The sequence below is a fragment of the Hydra viridissima genome, unplaced genomic scaffold (assembly GCF_058129835.1).
Source record: "Hydra viridissima isolate aposymbiotic clone 2 unplaced genomic scaffold, HvirCarnegie_v1 scaffold_8, whole genome shotgun sequence".
Classification (NCBI taxonomy): Eukaryota; Metazoa; Cnidaria; class Hydrozoa; order Anthoathecata; family Hydridae; genus Hydra; species Hydra viridissima.
In genome coordinates, this window is record NW_028324307.1 from 135,965 (window position 1) to 157,825 (window position 21,861).

Below are 21,861 nucleotides of genomic sequence, written 5' to 3' on the forward strand. Positions count from 1 at the left end.
TACTTAGTATTATTGCAAGTTCTTATTAGACAATTTAAGGTAGATAAAAAAAGAGTAAATAACAACATTGGTGTTATTTATTACCATACGGTAATAAATAACACCAATGGTATTTACGAGTGTAAAGTTTACAGAAAAGAAGCCATTACGAATATTCAAATTAAACCTCACTCAAATCACGACCCCAAAATTTTAAGCGCAATATTTAAAGGTTACGTTCATAGAGCTTACTCCATATGCAGTGATTTACATTTACAAAACGAGATTCTAATTCAAATGTTCAACGAAAATGGTTACGCAAAAAGCCAACTGGTAAGTATTGCAAACCAAATTAGTAAAAAACGGTCCATAAATAAATACAAATATCAATAAATATAAACAAATACCAATCCGAGTGTGACACCCTCCATACAATTTTATTACCGTGGATACCATCACTGCCCCCAAAATTAAAAAAAAATTTATTAAAGTTGGATATAGAGTTGTTTTTTAATCGAATCCTAATTTAAGATCACTGCTAACGTGTAAAAACAAATCTAAATTACCACGTAATAGCCAACCTGGAACGTAATTGAATGTAAATGTTTAAAGGGGAACCAATATTCCCCTCTAAATGGCGGGATTCATCTCGATAATGGGCAGTTTGTTAAAACTAAATTTCGGACACCATTTTTTACGTTTTTACATAAGGGTAAAAAAGAAAGAAGCCATTCAACTGGTGAAGTCAGTTAATTTTTACCGCTTTTTGTTACTTAAATTAATTTTACGAGCTGATGATTCTGCACAACGGGTAAAAAAAAAAAATTCGTAAAAATGAAAAAATTATTCCCACAATCTTTTAGGCACTATCCAGCTAAGAAAATGTTAAAGTTTAAAAAAATTTGCATCGTCCAAAAAAAAGTTATCACGTTCTAAAATTTAAACTTATAAAATGGCTTGGAATGGCCAAAAAGGTTTTCTGGATTATTTTATTCTTATTTCTTTATAAAAATATATTTTCTTTCACTATTAGTAGCTATGTTTAGAAACTTAATTTAAAAACTAAACTTTATACAAACAGGTTTTTTAAAAAAAATACTGGTCTCATTCTGTTTTTCTCATCTGTTTACAAGTAGGAACTGCAATTTCTCTTCATGTATTATTTATAATAAACAAAATTTAGTTTTAAAACATGTCAAATGCTTATGCGAAATATCTTCAGAAAATATGGTCAGAAAACTCAAAATGAAGATAAAGGGAAAAAGCGTGTAGGAAAAAAAAACGTCGAGTTTAAAGTTAACTTTTTATTTTCCCACATTTCTGTCCGGATAGAAACTTTTTTTTCCGGATAGAAGCTATTCTGATTTACGGATATAGTTTTGAACAATTTTGTCAGTTAGCACACTCTGAATTAAAAAAACAACAACAAACAACCAAAATAAAGCTCGTTTTCAACTAAAATCTTGATTGAAACCCATTCTTAAGACACAAAATTTTTGTAAAAAAAATTGTCATTGGCTTATGTAGTAGTCTAGGTCCTACATTTAGCCAAATTTTGTTCGAAATTTCGAACTTTCGAAATGCTTGAAAATTTGATTTAATCAAAAACATTTTTTCCTACCGTTTGAATAAACACTTTTTACAAATCACAGAAATGTTGAAGCAAATCTTCAATTGGTGAATAATATAACAACTACAAAACGCTCTACAAAACGGTATATCTGAATTTTTTGTACGTTTTAAGACCGTAAAAAAATCAAGTAATCTTTTCAAGAGACCGTATCTCAGCAGGAATCTCTTGATGGTCTAAATCTTGATAATCCAGATTAACTGTCTTTTTTGGCCTTTCTAAGCCATTTTATAAGGTTAAATTTCAGAACGAGTTATAACGTGATAACTTTTTTTTAGATCACCCAAATGTTTTGAAACTTTCACATTTTCTTAGCTGGATAGTGAATAATAGATTGTGGGAATCATTGTTTCATGTTTACGGAATTTTTTTTGTACCCGTGTTTGTTGTTCTTTTATGTTTTATTCTATTTAATTTCTATTGTTTTATGCTTTTTACTTGGATTATTAATTACTTACTAAAACTCCTACAAAATTTTTATTTTTTTTAGATCGCACCAAAGTCACGAAGGGCAAAAGCTAATGTGCTAAACCTAAAGAAAGCTGTTGTTGCCAACAACAAATTCCAGAGAGTTCTCCGTGGAGTAAAAAAAGGTGGTGGAAAAGTAAAGAAAAATGTAAAGAGAGCCTCCGAAATTCTATTAGATCATCTTAAGGACGTTTTCAACAAGACAAATCAGTTAAAGCAAGCTTCGGCATGTATCAGTTGAAGAGATGGAAACGAAAGAGCAGAAACAGAGCTTTAAACAATCCGCATATAGTCATATCTTTTAAGCGAAAAGTCCCAAACAAATTTTCGGAAGTTCATATTGCTGTTTCACCCGAAGAAGGGCTTGGCCTGAAAAGGAATGCAAAATTATCGAACATGGGAATGGCAATCGTGAGTTCTTTCGCTATAAAAAAGTTTGTAAGACCGATTTTGTCAAAAAGAATGCTCGAAAAAGCAAGGAAAGATCTTGAGCAAATGATTAGCTTCAAAGAGAATATAGCTGGAGGTTTTGTGCCGGACGAAGTTGACAAAGTTTTATTGGAGAGAATTTCTCGCTTAGAGCTGAACGACCGAGAGTGTTAGCAAGTTTTGCTTTCTGTTGACAAAGGGAATGGAAGAGTAACAGCAACTGTTGCTTTTATATTTTGCGACAAACCGTCATCGTACTATAATGCTCTGCCCATTCAGTTCTGGACCGGATCAGATACTTACGCTTCTCTGAAAGATCACAAATTCGGCACTCAATACGAAACCTTAATTTATGCTGGATTTACGGTTTATCTAGACGGTGATTTATCTTTTCTTACGACTAATTATGGACTCAGTTGTAGTATGATTTATCCATGTTTCTTCTGCCAGAAACCATTTGAAAAGGGAAGTCAAAGTTGCCCTGATTTGATCGATTTTACAAAGTATCCAGCTCGGGATTAAACTTTTGAAGTTTTGTTAAGAATCAAAAGCTTGTTGCGAGGAAAAGCCCATTGATTGATGTCCCAAAGGAGTTAATTATTCCTCCAATTCTACATTGCGAAATAAAAATTGGGAATGTGTTATTTGAAAAGTTCCAAGATAACGAGAAAGATTCGAAATTTTTTCAAGAAATAGTGCAAAGATGGAACCTTAACGTGGGTAGGAAGGCTGAGGATATTGTCTACTCGAAATTTCATGGGAACGATGTTAAGAGAAAAACTGTGTGAATCTCTTCCCGATTTCGCCACAATTCCACTCTCTGATCACTCTAAACAAATACTAGCAGTATTGAGAGATTTTGATAAGTGGTCGAAAGCTGTTTCTTCAACAAAAGTGAATATTTCTTCTGAGGAAGCCGCTGTAATCGCATGCAAAGAGGTTCATTCTTCTTCTAGAGATTGTTGTTTGACAGCTACCCTAGCCAATGGTCTTGAAACGGTTGGCGGTTTTGGGACAAGCCCTATAATTCACATAATGGTGATGCATCTCGGATTTTTTGTGCACAAAAATAAGTTTATTGGGGCAAGATCTGAAGAAGGAATACAAAGTTTTCACAGTAAATTATCGAACGAAATGACTCGGCATAAGTTGTCCGGAAAAAATCGGTTGAAGAATGCCCTAAAATGGATGTGTGGTGATGATTTGTTATTGGATTCCGGTCTAATTTTGTAATATTTTTAGCAATCGATTTCGATGTTTCTTATTTCTTATTGATGTAGTTGATAAACTTGTTGTTTAAATTGCAGTGGCATATCTGTTTTGAAACGTACGAAAAGTTCAGATATAGGGCTTTGTAGAGCGTTCACTCCTCTTCAACTTAGTAATACATTGTGTTATATATTTTTCAGCTACTTTTCGAGATAATCCAGAAAAACTTTTTAGGCCTTTCTATGCCATTTTGAAAGGTACAATTTCAGGGCGTGATAACTTATTTTGGACGATCCAAATTTTTTTGAACTTTCACATTTTCTTAGCTGGATAGTGCCTAAAAGATTGTGGGAGTCATTTTTTTATTTTTACGAAATTTTTTTTTATATTACGGCGTACTCGTTGTGAGTTGGCAGCCATAATCCAGCGAAAATTTCTCATAATAAATTAATATTTGTATTTTGAGAAATCGTATTATTTGATGTTTTTTTATTAACATATATATATATATATATATATTCCTGGATCTACCTTATGGTGACATTTTATGCTAAAAATATTTACCTTGCGGCGACAATTGTCTTAAGGTGACAATTTTCAGTCGCCTTAACGTTTCTTTACCAGTTTGTGAGTTTAATTTGTTAAACAACACAGACACATATTCACATTCTTAAAGATATGGATATTGAGAACCACTGTACAAAATTTCACGCTAAATCACTGTGTTATTCACAAGTTATGAGAAAATTAAAAACGAGGACGTATAGGTTCCATTTTTGTCAATGCAAATTAAAGCTTCGTTAGCGAGTCTTTTTATTTCCGAAGCCAAAGTGCAGCAAAACCCTGAAAAGTCAGGGTTTTGCTGCGAATATATCTAATCTTTTATGGTTTCTTTAGTTAACTTGGTACTCAAACTTCTGGATAAGTTTAATAGAAATAATTTTTGATAAAAGTCTGAAAAGCAGTTTGTGATAGAAAAAGATATACAAATTTAAAAACACGCAAATTTCTTTAAAGCAACCGCGAGCTTTTACAAAGCTTGTTCCGCCGTATATAAATACAAAATCTATTTCAACTCACCAAGAAAAAAACAAGTAAACATGTTAAGTGAGTTTTATTTTTATTCTTTTCAGTTTAAAATTCAAACAGCTACTTTTATAAAAACTTATTTTTTAAAATCTTTCTGTCACCTAAAGAAACTTTTTGATTGCAAGAAGAAATTGAAAACAAATTTTATATTCCGCAGTTTATATTATATCATGTGGCTTCTTTATCATAATTAATTTCTAAAGATTTTGAGTACCTTCATATCCTTTATCACATACTGTAATATTACCTGTATGACCAGATAAAGCTTTAGACTCAACAGAGACATCATTTCCCTCAGGAACAAGCTTTATTATATTTTGCTGTTCATCCCTGTTCCAAATTACTTTTCTCTAAAAAAAAAAGCTATAAACCATAAATATAATGAGAATAAAAACTACAAAGTTTTTTAGTGCTAACTAAATTCTAGTTGTAACATGATAAAAATGACAAAATTGTTTAAAATATTTTGAAATAATAGAATACCTTTGCAGCTTTATTTAAATGATAAAGCTCATTATTACGAACTATAAATGGCTTTGTTTGTCTTCTAAAATTGGCTTAACACCTTAGTTTAAAATTTCTTTTGGATACCTTTAAATACTTTGCGTACATGTCTTTTTTATTAGTAAATTCGCTAAAAGTAATTTGAGAGTAAAAATCTCATAAAGAGAGTATAAAAATCTCACACGCGTTTATTACTCTGTGGTAAAAATTTCACATTAGATTTTTACTGGAGAGTAAAAAAAAAGTGGGAGTGTAAATCTCATACTACACCGGCTGCAACTTTAGAAAATTGACGATGTTTTCGTTGCATAAATCTGTTATATTTTTGCGTTTTTGATAAAGTTTACACGTTAACTTAGTAATTTCGGGTATCGATTACCTGCCATTGTCTTCGTCGAGACGATCAACCAATGAATAGTTGATTAATAATGTGATTGCTCAATTTATCAAATGCTCTCCTTTTATTTGCAGGTGTTTTGAAGTACCATGAATAAACTTTTTTTGAACAGTTGACCATCGCAATACGATAAATGGTTTAAAAGTTCTAGAGATTTTTTATTCAAAGTTTCTATTTTACATAATATTATGTTAATTAATTTTATTCTAGACTATGTTTCCGCTTCGGCGTAGCTATCTTCCTCTCAGAAATTAGCTACACCGAAATGGAATGGGATACGATTTAAAAACTAAAAATCTAAATACTCCTGCAAAGAAACGCTGTTCTGGTTATAGAGTACAGCTAGATTAATGGCGAGTGGATGATATCGAACCACATTCGTTATTTCTTTTACTTTTTCTTCATCGTTGGGTATTATATGTTTAATATTTTTTATTGCAAAAAGAAACCCATTTTTATGCAGGAAAGAGTTAATTTGCACTTAAATAATTTGATAGACCATGACATCTATTGCAATGTTACCAAGGTAAAATTGTATTTTTTATTTGACAAGTATTTTTTTAAATTCTTCACTTCCTCACCATCGATGTTGTGAAAGATTAACCACGTTTTTTCTCTATCAAAATAGTGGTGTATTTTTCAACAAACTAAATTAACCCTTTGCGGTCCAATGTCCCGTGTGACGGGACATTATGAAAATGTCGTTGCGGTCTAATGTCCCGTGCCACGGGACATCTACTATGTTGATGTTTATACAGAAAAAATTATCTTTTTAAGCTAACTTGGATAATTTAATAGGTTCAATTGGTAATATTATAGTGTGTTTTTAACTTTGTGCTTTTCAGTAACATTTTTTGAACGTCTAGCCTTACTTATACTCTTAGAAATTTTTATAAAAATTTACTTACTAATGGCAAGGAAGCGTTTTACAACTGAAGAAGTATTGATGGCATTGGATGAAACAAGTACTGAAAACGACAGTGAATACACTTTTAGTGAATCTGAGACTGAATTCTCAGAGATATCAGAGTCAGAGGAAGATATTGAACTGAATGAAATTGATGATAACGAACCTGCTTTAAACATAGGATGGATAAAAGTAGTGCAAGATACTCCTGCATTTGAAGCATTGCCATTCACAGTAGCAAATGTAGGCCCTCAGCATTCAATAAATTTAAGACGTGAACTAGATTTTTTCAAGTTATTTTTTACTGATGAGTTACTTGCAGATATTGTAACTGAAACTAATCGTTATGCTAAGTCAAAAATTAAAAATAACAAATTGAAATCTCATTCTATTTGGCATAAATGGAAAGATGTGACACTTGAAGAAATTCATGCTTATTTTGGTACTATTTTGAATATGGCTTTGAATGAAAAATCAAGTATAAAACATTATTTTTCTTGTGATTGGCTAAACTACATGCCATTTTTTTCAGCAGTTTTTTCTCGAACTCGGTTTCTTCAGATACATTGGATGCTGCATGTATCCCCACCATCAAATTCATCTAATGAACTGAATAAACGTGCAAGGAAAGTGCATCGTGTTGTATCAGAAATGAAAAGTTCCTGTTCTAGAAATTTTGTCCCATCTCGTAATATTGCAATTGATGAAAGTACTATTGGATTCAAAGGTAGAGTTGCATTTCGCATGTACAATCCACAAAAACCCACAAAGTGGGGCATTCGTGTTTTTGTTTTAGCTGATAGTGAAACAGGTTATATTAGTTTCTTTGAACCGTATTATGGTAATTGCACTACTGAAAGTTTGGCAAGACCTATGATGCAGTTTACAAGTCGAATCGTGTTGCATTTGTGTGATGAGCTTTTAGAGGTTGCCCAAGGTAGTGGTTATCACTTATTCACTGACAGATTATATACTAGTTTTCCTCTTGCACAAGAACTCCTCAAAATGAGCATACAAACTACAGGAACAATAATGAAAAATAGAAAACAGTTACCTGAAGATATAAAAAAACTCAAATTAAAGAAGCACGAAGTTTCTGCATATGTACACTCTTCCAATGTTATGGTTTTGGCATGGCAGGACAGGCGACAAGTTCTGATGCTGAGTACTTTCCATGATTCAACAACTGAAGTTGCAAAACAAAGAACAAAACAAGGTATTGTAGACATTGATAAACCAACTGTTATTGTAAATTATTCGAAACATATGGGAGCTGTTGATCGAGCTGATCACTATTGTTCCAGCTATTCATTTCTACGCAAGTCTTTAAAATGGTGGAGAAAAATATTTTTCTGGTTGTTGGAAGTTGCAGTTGTAAACAGTTATATATTGTTCAATAAGTTTTGTGAAAGCAATGGTAAAAACAAACTTCGACACCTAACCTACAGACAAAACCTCATTGAGCAATTAGTAGGAACAGTTCGTAACATTCAAGAACGAAAAGGAAGGCGATCATCACTAGATGATAATGAGCGCCTCAACCAAAAGCCACATTTTATTGCACAAGTTCCAAGTAATAATGCCAAAGACTGTTTAGTATGCAGTGACAGAAAAACACAAGGTGGTAGAAAAAAAACCGTGTACTATTGTAAAACCTGCACTAGAAAACCAGGACTACACCCTACTGATTGTTTTGAACTTTACCATACAGAGACTGAGTTTCATGTAAAATAGGATATCCAAAGTCAATATTGCAATTTACTTAAGAATAAAAACAAGCTTGTACATATATTTGTTTTTTCTTTCTTGTTTAGTACTTGCACTTAGATCATAGTGTTTTTGGCAGAATAAAAATTAAACAATTTAGTGCTACACTAAAAACCTATTTTTTGTAAAAAATAAAGAAAAGCCATGGGTCAAACATATATTTTCTGTTATATTTAAGGTCAATAAGTAAAAAAAAAATTTGGACCTTATAGGCAAAAAAAAATTTTTTTTAAAGACCTCAAAGGGTTAATATCGAGGGGATCACCTTAAGAATTTTTTACGCTTAGCCCTAGTTGGTGACAAAGATTAGTCATAGAAACTTGTATTTTGTCTAATGAGGCATCCAACCACTCAACACTTTCAAAATGATCGTTGTAAATTGCTGCATACTTTCTCGTGAGCTGAATATATATATATATATATATATATATATATATATATATATATATATATATATATATATATTCACAAACTGTTAAATGTATTTTTTGATGCGTTTGCAGTTATTATGGTCAAATATTTAGTCTGTCAGTTAGGTTTATTATTAAAATGTTACAGTTATAAACGCTATTTAAATTAACTACATTTTTTTAAGAAAAAAGTATTTTACATGTATAATATTCCTATTGGAATATTTTAAGTATAACACTTTGAAGACGGGAGACGTGAATTCCCGTCGTTTATTTTTCATTAGTTGGCGACGGATAACAGAAACATAATTTGGAATTTCACAATAAACTGGAATTGTAAGTAAAGAGAACATAAAAAACATAAAAACAAGAATGAATTTTTGTTACCAATATCACGAGATGAATGTATGTGCATTGTGCCTTGAAAAAAAAAAGGAACCGTTAGAACCAATTTGTTGTGTTTTGATTTTAATAACTAAACCTTTTAGTAATGAGGAGATAGTCAAAGATGGAAGGTAACTCTTTTCAATTTAGAAAAGAGATTTTTCCAAACGTGCTTTCAGATATAGAAAGTGATGTTGAAGTTGGAAATGGCATTAGTGATGATAATGATAGTGATTATAGTAATAGTGATGATTTCATTTCTATTGTCCATCGAAAGAAAAAACATACTTGCCCTTAACCGTGTGATTCATATTCCCCTGGTAGTGCTGGAGATATTCTAATAACTGATGAAACAAGTTTACGGTCTATGCAAGAAAATTCCTATCTTGGAGAATATTATTAGAAATTCAGAAGTAAAATAATTTTCTGCGAATCGTTCAAGCGTTAATGAAGTCGTAAATTTGTTTCTTGGAAATGAATTTTTTAAAAATGCTTTCTCGTTAAACCAACATATATTGACATCGAAATGAAATTAAATGGAAAGAAAAACATTGAACTGTAAAATGGGCAGATGTAGAAAATGAGGAAATCAAAAAATTATTGGGTATTGTTATTCTTATGGCACATGTAAGAAAAGATCACATTCTTGATTATTGGTGTACTGAATTATTATTGGAAACTCCGGTATTTTAAAAATTTATGATTTGACCAAACTTTACAATCGCTTCATTTCAATAGCAATGCCTTACAAAACAATTCCGAAGATAGGCTCTTCAAATTTAGCCCTGTCGTAGATTATTTTACAAAAAAATTTCAACTCATATATTAGCCAAATCAAGAAAACTTTGGATGAAGCTATCATCCCCTTGCCTCGTTCGCGACGTATCTGAAAGCACTACAGGATATATTGGAGAAATTGAAATATATTCAGAATAAGGGAGATATTTAGAAGAAACAATTTAGTCTACATCAGAATCGTATCTTGATCAATGGTACCACGTGTACCAAGGTAGTTATTACAACAGTTTGATTACAAGATTTATTGAAGAAAAAAGTAAGAATGTGTGGAATCATTCGAGTAAACAGGAGCCTACCATCTGATCTAAAATCAGAAGAACTAAGATAAAAACAAAATGAAATGGCATTTAGAAGAAAGTGTGACATTCTGCTATTTTTAATGATGGATAATCGACTAGTTCATACAATTTCAAAAATTCATGACGCTAGGACAGTTAAAAAAACAGAATTGCTACTATAAAAACAAAGCCAGTTTGTTTCGAGAAATTTAATCCTTTCATGAAAGTTGTTGATAAAGAAGATCAATATTTGTCTTTTTATTCAAATCTCCGTAAAACGATCAAGTGGTCAAAAAAAAAGTGGTGTTTTGGATAATAAATTGTTTACTGTTCAATTTATGCACCATATATAAAAAGTTAAACCCAAAAAGAAGTATATTGTTTTTTTACTGGATAATGAAAAAACATGATCTAGTGATCATTCTGAAGCAGAAGATGTAGGGGAGGGTGCCCAACCTGAATATTCTCCTGCTATCAAACGTCCTACTTATCACTATCCCCCATGACAATTGTTAGGGAATATTGAATGAAAATGTAGCTAGTGATTTTCGGGTAAGGCTTGAGGTACACATCTATAATTTCGAAGCATACATCTAAGTTCCTGTCTCCAATTTCTACCCATAAAATGATATTGTTCTTAGGTTTTCCCTATTTGCTTGCGGATATCGCGGCGTTATTTTAACATGTTTTATATCAACATTTTTAGAATACAATTTTAAAGCCTCACTTTAACTTGATGTACCGCTGTCAATTCTTATTTTGTTAGGATAACCAAATATATCAAATAATTTTTCTCATATATTTATAATACTATGTGCTGTTGCGATTTTCATTATGTCGACAAATCGTCAGGTTAGAATTATTCTGTTCTATCTCCCATTTTAAACGTTGGGAGAAAATGAATTTTTAATTTTACTAAGTAATGATCACTTTTAAAATACATTTTATTTTTAAATTTTTTTTTTCCTAAATAGTTTATTTAAACATAAATTATTTTAAAAATAAGTTACTTTTTAAAAAAGTAATTGTAAAATTTTAAGTAATCTTTACTTATAGAAAAAAATCTACAACTTTCTTTCAACGTTTAAAATGGGAGATAGAACAAAATAATTCTAACCTGACGAAATAGGTATCTAGTATATATCTTCTATAACAAATAAATACTCTCCTGATGGTAATGGGCCAAAAAAATCCATTGCTTGCTCATCCCAAACGTGTTCTAAAAATGTCTATATTTCAAAAAACAGGATTTGGCATGCGGGAACTTGCCTGGCATCCAAGACATTTTGAAATAGGTGATTCAATATTGGTATTCATAGTGACCAAATACACTTTTTGATGCAATAATCCATTGCATTTTTTAACACTTAAATGCCCTTCGTGTGCAGTTTGCAGAGCTCCTTTTTGAAGAGACTTAGGTAAAATAATTATTGTTTTTCTTAATATTATCCCCTCATGGTCAGTGAACTAATTTTGAAATCTACAATATGGTTCTAGAGTTAAGTCGTCCTACCATTTAACAAACAATAATACATTCTTTACTGCAACTAAACTGATGTCTCTTTCTGTCTTTGTTTTTAAATCTTTAAGTGATATTGAGGTGTCATTTTTGTCACTAAAAAAATTTACATTAGCCGCCCCTTCATTTTTATTTGACTCATTATGTTATTCATTTGGTATACAGTTTCTGAATTTAAAATATGCAAAGCTCTCCCCTCCTTTTCTATATATTGCGTTCAAATTATATGCCTGCAGTTTGATTTGCCATCTTGCAACGCGTGCATTTAGTTTAGAACCGGATGAAAAAAAAAACTTTAGAGATTTGTGGTCTACTACAACTTTAAAGTTTAATCCTTACAGGTACAAATGTAATTTTTCGATTACTCACACCAAAGCAACAGCTTCCTTTTCTGTAATAATATATTTTAACTCAGCTGCTCTCAGTGACCTACTTATGCTGCAGATTGTTTGATTCCAGCACCTTCTTTTTGTAAAAGTATTCCTTCAATACGAAAAATCCAAATCCGATTCACTTGATAATTCATGTTTAAGAATATTGATAGCTTCATTTTGTTTTTTGATACCCTTAAATTTTTTATTTTTTAAAATTGTTCACGTAATGCTGTTGTTTATTCACTTAAGTCTTTAATAAATCTTGACAGATATGTGCATAAATCAAGGAAACCACGAATCTCACTTATTGTTGTTGGTGGTCTTGCATTCTTGATAGCCTCTAATTTGTTTGGATCAGGATTAACACCATTTTTGGATATTTCAATACAAAAAAAAGTTATTTTCTCTTGAGCAAAATACACTTTTTAAAATTTATTTTCAAATCCACTGCACGTGTCTTGAAAAACATTCGTTCTAACCTCCTTAATAAATCTTACTCATCTGATGCATATATTACAATATCATCACTGATAAATTTTATTCCATATATTTTACCAAACCTTTGTTCACCATAATTTTTAGAAAAATCTTGAATGAATGTATCAATAAACTCCCTCATCCTAATTGAGTAAAAGCTTCATTCATGTCTAACTTAGCAAATAATTTTGAGCCGTACATTTCCTCTATTACAGAATCCAATGTAGGTATTGAGTATCTTTCGCGTTTTATTACTTAGTTGATGGTTCGAGCATCTAAAAAAATTTTAATAGTTTATTTGCTTTTAGTACAATTACAAAATTACTGATTCATTCTTGCGGTCCTTTAGCTTTTTCAACTATGTCAGCTTTAGTTCTATTCGAATGTCTTTTCAAACATGATAAGGATAGGGACGTAAATTTTGCGCAATTTCATCTACGTGAAATTTCTATTGGAAGTTTTTTAGCTCACAATGTCCTTTGAATATGTCTTCATTTTGAATTTGCAATCAATTTTCATATATCATTTTTGGATTTCAAAGTCACTTTACAATTTGCATCAAAATACTGTAATTTATTATTATATTTAATTTTGTGGAGGTTTAATTGCCTTATCAATACTTTTACTCACGCTAAAATGCTACATAGTTTCATTTGATTTATTAGCCAATGAATTCGCACGATTATCTTTGTTGAGCACAAGATTTCCGCTTTCATCAACTTTTAAAATATTCAGCTTCTTTGTGGTTTCAATTCCCATGATATTTCCAACATTATTTTTATTTACAACATAAATTTTATGGGCAGTTATATTGTTTTTTGTTTCAATTTCAGCCTTTAAACAACCAATCAACTTTAGAGGCGTTGAAGAATAAGGAAATATCATTTTTGATGATTTTTTTAATAATAAATTGAGATTGTGGTTTTTAATCCTTTCAAAAGTATTTCTGTCAAACAGATTCACACTAGAACCTGAGTCAATCATCACTTTTATTAGAGCTCTTTTTGTTGTCCAACAAAGTAATTCTCCCCACACCAAAAGCATAACAAGCCATTTCCTCTTTTACATATATTATCAATTGCTTTTGCCTTCTGGAAACAGTCAGTTTTTTTACGTGGTCTACCGAGTCAATATCCTTTGTACGTTGGCATTTTTTCTTATTTGACAATCCTTTTACTTGTTGTTTTGATATTTCCATATTGCGACTAATTTCAACACATTTATCAATGTTCAATTTCCTATATTTGAGAAGTTTTTGCATCTGTTTTATAGGATGTTTTTCTGATACAAACTGTCCTTTACTCCCACAGCGATATCCGGAAAAGCACGATATTTGGTTTGATTTTGTATTTGAATAAGAAAGTTTATAGTACTCTCCTCTTCATTTTGTTATATATCCTTAAAAATTTTTATGCGTAATGTTTTTTTTGGTTTAAAGTATCAATGGAGATTTTCACAAATACCACAGTATTGATAAAATTTTTTGTATCATTTTTATTTGTTATAAGTTGTTCTACGCCTGGTAACTATTTGTTTTTGTCATGTTTTTATCTTCGTCGCTAACTGTTGTGTTTTTCCCAAATCTTTAGCAATTTATATGTTTTACTATATATATATATATATATATATATATATATATATATATATATATATATATATATATATATATATATATATATATATATATATATATATATATATATATATATATATATACAGTATTGGACAAAACATTTGCAACCAACATCGAACAATGCTAAAAAGTGTTACTAATTTTATGTCTTAAAAACAAAACGAACTATACTACCACAGCAAACAGTTCAGGAGTCTGGAGTCATAGCATGCCATGACATGAGCAATCAGCTGACAGGTGACAGCACACAGGCAGAATTTCGTTGACAAGTGCCATTTTGCAGCGGACAAAACAAGTGCAGCTTTCTTGGTTTGTTTCATTTTCTTAAGTCTGGTCCGTGTCAACGTCACGGAAGTTTTTTGATAATTAAAGGAAGTATCCAGAAGTTTCCAGAAGTTTCCAGAAGCATGCAGAAGCTTCCAGAAGTTTCCAGAAGAAGCATCTGGAAGCATCCAGTAGCATCCAGAAATATCCAGAAACATTCAGAAGCATCCAGACGCATCCAGGAGCTTCCAGAAGCATCGAAAAGAAGCATCTAAAATCTTCCAGAACAGGTTCACACAGGTTCATTTTACTATATAAGAGACATGTAAATCGACATGTAATTCAGTCAGTATATGGAAGTCAATCAGTCAGTATTATCAAGACAGTTTATCGAAGTGAGTTTTATCAAAGTGTTTTATCGAAGAACATCATTTCAAGAAGTGAAATACAACGAGTGTTTCATTACATCAATACAGTCCACATCCAACCAAGACGTTGTGTTCCGCAGAGCATTATTGTACCATCACAAGATAAATTTAACACGGTAAGACTTGAGAAGCGTGATTATTTATTTTTATTATTTTTATGACTTCAAGTGCAAAAATGGCTCTCGACAGTCTTGGATTTGAACTAAGAAAGAAATATATTGACGATTACGTAAGTGGAATGTCGCAAAAAAGTATTTGTGATAAATATCGCGTGAAAAAATGGACCGTATCAAGACTATGTTCCAAATATCGTTCTACGGGGAAGTTGGCAGCAGATAACAAAGGTGGAAGATCGCGTTCCACCACTTCTAGATAGGATTCTATGATCGTCAGATCCGTCGAGAAGGATCCCTGGATATCATCAGTCGAGTTACAAAAGCAGTTAGAGCTGCCTGTATCGGACCAAACAATCAGACGACGTGCTGTTGAAGCCGAATTGTTTTCTCGACGCCATGCAAAGAAACCGCTGATTTTACTTAAAAACCAGAAGAAAAGACTCCTGTTTGCTACATATCATATTGACTGGAATGTGCAGAAATGGCGAACTGTCCTGTTCAGTGATGAATCGAAGTTCAACATTATTGAGAGCGATGGCATTTGCCGTGTACGTCGACCGGCCGGAAAACGCCTCGATTTACGTTATTGCCATAAGACCGTGAAGCATGTTGGAGGCAACGTAATGGTCTGGGGGTATTTTTTTGCTAACGGTCTAGGTCCAATACATCAAAACGATGGAATAATGGACCGTTTCATGTATAAAAATATCCTGAAAGATGTTGTTACCTCATGATGAATGGAATATGCCAATAAAATGGGTTTTTCAGCAAGACAACGATCCGAAATACACTGCAAAAGTAGTCAAGCAGTGGTTTCAAGACAACCACCTATCGGTGATGGATTGGCCGCCTCAATCTCCGGATCTCAACCATATCGAGAACCTGTGGGAGATCGTCAACCGCAGAATTAATCATCAAGGTGTTCGTAATAAGGATCAACTGTTTGAACAAATCCAAAAGGCCTGGGCAGCGATTCCACAAAGTTTCATTAATCACCTGATCGAATCCATGCCTCGAAGATGCAAGGCTGTGATCGACAACAAAGGATTCGTCACAAAATATGGATAGCGAAATAATGCTTGGTCAACATTTTGTCAAGTTGCACTTGTTTTTTCCTGAAGGAAATCAACTTTTTTTAATACTTTTGATTAATTTATTAATTTTTGTGTACAAATAATGAACTTTGTGATGAATAAAACTTTAAGAACTTTGTCTCTAAACAGTTACATAGTTATTTTTCTAAATTGAAAAAATGCAGCACTTTTATATAAAGAAACTAAATTAGCATTATTTGGTTGCAAATGTTTTGTCCAATACTGTATATATATATAACTATTATTACCTGATGATTTCTTATTTGTGTGAAACTCTAAGTAAAGTTATACAAACAAAACTAATTTAGTTTGTAAAATAGTAAAAATAAAAATGTTATATTCGCTCTACTTGTACTACGCAGTATTTAGCACTCTCTCTGGAAATATTAACATAATTTCTACAATGCTGTATATATATATATATATATATATATATATATATATATATATATATATATATATATACTATATATATATATATATATATATATATATATATATATATATATATATATATATATATATATATATATATATATATATATATACATAAACAGATTGAGAAAAAAATACTTAAAATTTTTATTATTAAATTGTTTAAAATATTTAAGCAATGGTGGAAAAAAAAATCATAATTAAAAGTACTTCCCTGAAGAAATTTTGAAAATGATGTGAAGGTTTCTCGCTTTACGTAAATGTCCCTTGTTCAATATTCTCTTATCGTATTTTTCCTCGATTGTTTTTTTATGTAAAAGATATTAAAAATATATGTAAAACTAAACGTATCAAGTGATAAAAGACAAACAACAAGGTTTTTAAAGAAGATTAATGATTAAGCAATTGTTAGGAAAAAGTTTTTATACTTGAATTGCGCGGAAGAAATTTCGTAAAGCGGACATTGACATCGTTTCCTTGAAATATTGTTTATGTAGTTTAAGTGCTATCTTTTATGAGCGTTTTTGAGGTATTTTGTAATTATAAATTGAACGCGAAACTTATGTAAAGGAGAGTTATTTTGTGGAAGAGAAAATGTAGAACTTTAACGTTGTGTTCGCTCCGAGAAAGCTATAGTTTTAAAACGCTTTTTTCATACCCTGAAGTTTAATTGAAATATTTAATCCGATAGTTATATGTTCAAGACCAGAGTCACTTGACTATATAGAATAATATTATTATTAAGTCCAATAGTGGAATAGGGTGAGCTACCAAAGAGAGGCAAAATATTATTCAAGATAATTAAGATTTCACTCAGCTTGGGTTTTTAGTGAAGTTTAATGAACACTTTATTATTAATAAAAATTTGAAAACACAAGTTTTTTACCTTTAAGTAAAATAATAACGTTAAACCCGATGGTTACACATAAAAATACAAAACTTGCATTTAAACTATCAGCTTTAAGTTAAAAAATAAATGAGATCAAAAATTAAGTTAAAAGATATATGAGATTAAATATTAAATTAAAAATTAGATGAGATCATACACTTATGTTTTATGTAAATGTTTCAAACTATTGCAATGATAACTAATTTAAGCGATGTAAATCGATCCGAATCATAACACGAATATCGATGAAAAAATTTCAAAAACGTTGTATTCAGAATTTCCAAAAAATTTCTGTGACGGAAAAATTCGGAATTCCACATACATAATATGTAATCATCTTTAAGGCGTCTTTAGATGTCTCAGTTTTATCTCAGATGTCTCAAGACATCAGAGACACTAAATAGACATCTCATAGACGTCTTGGTGCCCACTAGGATGCGAATTACCGACTAACTCTAAGTTTTCACTCCTTCTATTAAAATAAAAAATCTATTAAAATGGCTGCCCACAGCGTTAAAATAGAGACTCTGATCACGTGGTATTAGTTTACACTTTTATAGCATTTGTTTATTGGGATTAGCATTTGTTTATTGAGGTTATTGGGATTAATTAATATGACAGGTAAACATAATTTTTAAAAAGACGTCCATAGGCATAGCAATTATAAGGACGCATAGGGCGTATATATGGTGAAGTGGTTTGGCGTCACATAAACGCAGTGCACATTCTATTTAATTTGCGTCAAAAGACAAATGTAGTCCTCGAAACTTCTTGAATTAAACTTTAAACTCCTTGGATGTATATTCACCGTTCTTTTTCCACAGCACTTTACACCAACTTAAGTTATAAAAAATGGCTCTTAAGTTATAAAAAACGGCTTCTAATTCAACTTGAATACTTAAACAACTCGGGTATAAAAAGTTAAATTAAAAAACCGTATCTAACTGAAGCTTAAAGTTAATATATTTTCCGTAACTTTTGTTACGTCATTTTGAAAAACTTGTTTTCGTTCTACTTTAGTCAAGGTTAGCCACAATCATCCTTTGTACGCTCTTGTTTAGCTAAATAAAAAACCTCTATCAATCGGTAGCAGAAAGCGTTTTTTTTGTTTTTACAGATATCAATAGAGATTGCAAATTTATCTCTATTCCAATAATATGACGAAATATAATATAATTGGTAAAACATATTTGTTTCCTAAAATTTATAGATTGGTGTACTGAATCGGTAGGCTAGATCTGCTGACAGGTTGCCATCAAATTATAATTGACAAATATATCACTTATAACAAAAGCTTGAGTATTTGCTGGAATATTTTCTGAGAAATAGCACTTTATGTGAACTTTAGTTACAGATGATTTTATTCTTTCTACATGCTTGCTTACATCAAGAAGAAAGATTGGGAATAGAGTATGTAATGAGATGGAGTTATATTTGGATTTGTTCAAATTCCTCTATATTGTAAAACGCTGATCTAAATGAAACAGCATCTCCATATATACGACCAATTCTTTGTTGAGTAAATTAAAGTAGCATGATATGTAGTATAATGCAATATGATATCTAGTAAAATTTAATGTGACATTCTATAGCTTTTAAAAGTTTTTACCTTTTTTCCGACGAAGGTCTTATTTCGGGCATCCACCAATAACCTTTATCCAGACTTACTTATCCAGTGTCAGCTGCATTATCTCTCAAAACTGCGTCATCATCATACTTTCTTGTAAGTGTTAGTGTATGTTTAATACCATATTTAACTTTATCATAATCTTCAAAAAATTCAAATATCTGACGAAAAGGTACAAACTAAATTTACTATTTGGAACAGGATCTTGAGAAATTTATGCTTGTCTAACAGCGATTGTATTACCTGCTTTGGTTAATGCTGTTAATATATCTTTATCCCATAACTTATTTAACCCATGAGATTGTGAAAAATTATTAGTAAATTTGAATAAACCAAGCATGGTTGAACATCTGCCAGGGTAAGTTAAAGGCTCAATCTCTTGATCTCACACTTGATATTTAATGTTGCTAAAAAAAGATTCATCAAACCTTTTTTAGTAAGAGAAACATTATCAGCATTTGCGTAATCTGTACCATGACCTTTAGTTTATCTTCCTTTGAAAATGAGATAACTCTCATATATTTCCAGGGCGTGAAAATTAAAGTGTTCATTTTATTATGAAAAATACTTTTTCATTTTTAAATACTAGCAAAAAATATTTAGAGATCATTTGTTTGGAAATTTTTTTTTATTTTAGAGTTACATCACCCAAATCTAAGCAAATGGTTTTGTTTATGATTAATGGATATGCTACAAAGTTTAACGGATTTGGCTTCTTTGATAAGGTGAAAGCAAAGGCTTTGCATACACCTTATCACCATGCAGTGTTATTACCTCTTTTAATCCTTGTGATTTCAGTCATTAATAGCAATTACTTCTATTTCTTTCGCCCTATCCTTTCTTTTTTTTAATTTCCTAACAAGTAACTTCAAATATCCATATATTTAATTTCTGATACATTACATCTTTTAAAGCTAATTTCAGGATTCTTAATAACTACTGAAAATGATTTAAATTTTTTTGTCTCGACGAAATTTCATGTTTTTATTTATGTAAAAGAATTTTTTTATTACGTTCAAAATGTTGTAAAATTTATATAGCTCTATATCATAATTTTCATTTCATATCTCTTTGATCTTTTCGGTTTATTCAACTTATGTACAAACCTTTTTTTTATCAATAGCTATCTTCATACCACTTCCATCCATAAATGCATAAATACCCATTAACCAGTCTTTGGGTCTGTATTATGTTAATAAATATCATTTGCTTTTTGTGTCACATCACTTGGCTCTGTATTTTTTCCAATTGAGATTGTGCTTTGGTGTCAGTATCTTGGCTGGAGCTTTATCATTTAGTTTACTACCAGTATCAACTGCAGCAGTCTTACCAATATCTGAAAACTTTTTACAAATGTGTTTTGCATTTTTACCTGGAGCAGCATCTTTACCTGGATCAACAGCTGCATATGCTATTTGTTTTGCTCCCTTCCTTTTAAACTGTCTTATGAATACCTTTGAAATGCTACTAAGGAATCCAGCACCTCCTTAGACATACTTCCTTTTAAAATCATGTTTTTTGCTAATAAACATTTTTATAACGGCTGCATTATTTTCTTGTAAGAACTTAAATCAAAGACTTTCTGCCTCTTCAACTCATTGCATATCGATACAATTCCATCTTAAATCCTGTGTTAACAGCTTTTTTACTTGTCATAAAAACGAATAAATCTTTCTAATAATGCATTTGTATCAATACTTTTACCAGTTTTAGACTCATTCCACATGGGATTTAGTATATTAATCCATTAATTCTCCTATTTTCTCTTAGAGTTGTACCATCTTTCTCGTTATTTTTTTTTATTACATTTGTATTTTATCATAACCTCTGAATAAATTTTATAATCTTGATCGAAATATGCTATTTCATTTGGCTTTTTCATCATAATTAACTTCCAAAGATTTTGAGTACCTTGTTACTTCTTATCACCTACTATTATCTTATCACTGGAAAAACTAACTTCAAAACTTTGGTGTTAGAGATAGTTACTATCTCTAACACCAAAGTTTTGTCACCATCTTTAAATGCCAGTTTTCTGGGGCTAATGGTCCTATTTGATTATATTCTACTTTGGAACTATCCATTTTAGGTGTGCTGAATACATTTGAAGTAAAAGATTCATCATCCAAAACAAGAGGCTGAAAAATGGTCTTATAAAAAAAGTCAGTATTATGGGAGTATTCCTAACTAAATTTGAGATTCTATGATATTTCTTACTCAGCTTTTCTTTAAGGGTTTGCTCAGATCTAGTAAACGTAAAATTTCATTAAGTTTATGTAAGTTTTATATTGAAATAGCAACATATTCTAGTCTATGTCTAGCTTAGGAGTAATGAAAAGAAAAGTGTCGAACAAGTTTTCTTAGATTCTTTAACTTTTATTGTTATAAATGAAAGAAAATTTTTTTAACAGATCATAATTCCAAATAATACAACTAGCAAAGAGCTTTACCTCTTTTAATGGCTACATCAGAATCTGAATTATTCTTAATGGCAATAACAACGTCATTAACACTTTCTAAAACTAGTTTTCGTTTTAATGCATATTTTAATGAAATTGTCAACATTTCTTTTGATATGGACACAACAACACATAATGACAGCTCCTTAGATTTTCTAGCTAATAGTATAGTATTTTCTTCAGTATAAAGCTCTCATAAAATTGGTGTTTTTTTTAGAGAAAGTTTTTCGATAGTATGATTAAGCTTCATATATACACTTTTTGGTTGCAGCCTTGTTCTAACTATTTGAGAGTGAA